Source organism: Selaginella moellendorffii, unplaced genomic scaffold (assembly GCF_000143415.4).
Source record: "Selaginella moellendorffii unplaced genomic scaffold, v1.0 SELMOscaffold_58, whole genome shotgun sequence".
In the NCBI taxonomy this organism is placed as follows: Eukaryota; Viridiplantae; Streptophyta; class Lycopodiopsida; order Selaginellales; family Selaginellaceae; genus Selaginella; species Selaginella moellendorffii.
In genome coordinates, this window is record NW_003314319.1 from 18,371 (window position 1) to 20,506 (window position 2,136).

The following is a 2,136-nucleotide window of genomic DNA, read 5'->3' on the forward strand; positions in this document are numbered from 1 at the left end:
ATAAAATTCTATAAAATATATATATATATATATATATATATATATATATATATATATATATATATATATATATATATATATATATATATATATATATATATATATATATATATATATATATATATATATATATATATATATATATATATATATATATATATATATATATTATTACAAGGCAACTAAACATTATTTCATCAAGTGATGAGGAATTTTTTTTAGAGGTTGATTTTTCTTATTACAGTTTCGATTTCACATCTGATCTTAAAAATGAATATAAATATCCAAAATATGGTCTTTGATTGAGTTTTGGATTCAAGTAATCAATTTATCTATACAATGTTGTACTTAGTATATTACCTTTCTGTTGGACATATATATAACTTAATGATATGAGTTTAGTGTTTAGGTTTATAAAGGTGAACTAAAAAGTAATTGTTGGTTGTTTGGTGACTAATGATTGCTTGTATATTTCATTGAGGACTACTGGGATTTTATTTAGCTTGATAATGTTTAACAGTGATAAGTTTGCTTTACGAGATGTGTTGTGGAGGATCATGTTGTTGGGATTGCATGATTTTTGTATGTTAGCATATTGATTCCATCTCTATCTATATTATTTTGTTGCATTTAGTTTTTGGTGTCAAATTACATTAAGTCTAGGATGTGGTAATAATTTATTATCTATACCTGAGTATTATTCCAAAATTAACTAAATAAGGTATCTTTAACCTTAGTTAGTTTAATTAGTAGAGAGCTTTAAATGGTGATTCTTTTTTAACTTTATTCAAGTGGAGCATCCTTTCAATGAGAAACTTTTAATAACTATTTTATCCTCATTTATCCACCACTTTATCTTTTTCCCTATAAACCAAATAAATAAAGGAGCCTTGAAAGCTATTTTATCCTTATTCATCTTATAATTGAATTTATCAATACTTCTGTTGTATAAATTAATTATTCTATATGAAGTAATTAATCATCCCAGGGAACTAAATTATACCTTAAGTTAGTTAGCAATGTTTGACCTATCCACTATCCTTATAAACCCCTCCAAAGGAATGCACACTTTAGGTTTATACCCCAGTCCCAGGAGTTAATCTTTAGAACAATTACGAAAACTTATTAAATATAGAATGACACTAAATTGTGAATTTGGACACAAGAACAACACCATCATGTCCAAGACAACCTTTACATTCTGTAGATATACCTCATTAGCAAATCTAAACACCTCCATAAATAGTTCTTGAGACTAAATAAAACCAACACATGTGTTATGATAGTGAGAGTGATTTGGCAAACACAGTAAGCTATCATTTAATAAATATTGAAGGACTAATCTTAATATCATAGGGTTCTCAACATTAGTAAGTACAATCCAACGAATGAGTTTCTTTAACCATGTCAAGTATGCTTGATTAATAAGATTTAAGAATGCCATTATTATGCTCTTTTGGCTAAGTGCATATGTAAAGATTAGTTTCTCAACTAGTTTGGGTAGAAATTAAAGGGTTCAACAATACTAACATTCTACTATCGTGGTAATAAAGATTATTTGAAAGGACTCACTAATAGGTAATTTTTGTGCTTCTTAGATTCTATAAACTTCTATTTAGTTGTAGCATATATGGTTTTCACCTTTTACCCTATGGTGATATACCATAAGATAACCATAAAGAAGAACTTAAACCTTTTCCAATGGTAGTATAGTGAAATTTAAGTTTCAAGGTTTTGGGCCACTGAACGAAGGGACAAAGCTAAACTCCTGAAGAGCAAAAGAACTAAAGCACAAAACAACTCTTGAGCATTCAATTTAAGGAGCAAAGGGACAGGAGCATGGAGTAATATTAAAATAGTCTTAGAGCATCTAACATCCCAATATCAAACCAACATGCAAAATGGAGCTAAATAGAATTTAGTGCTATTTTGGCATACCTGTGGCTTGACCCTAGGATATAAGTACTCCACTAGCTAGCATAGTATAGAGCTTGCACTTGGATATAAACCAAATGTGGGAACAAGGACAAACACACCATGTAGGAGTTAGATTAATACTTTAAGTTGGTCCGGCAATGCCCACTAATCCCATGAGTTACGTCTTTTGGGACAATTTATGAAAACTTACCTAAATAT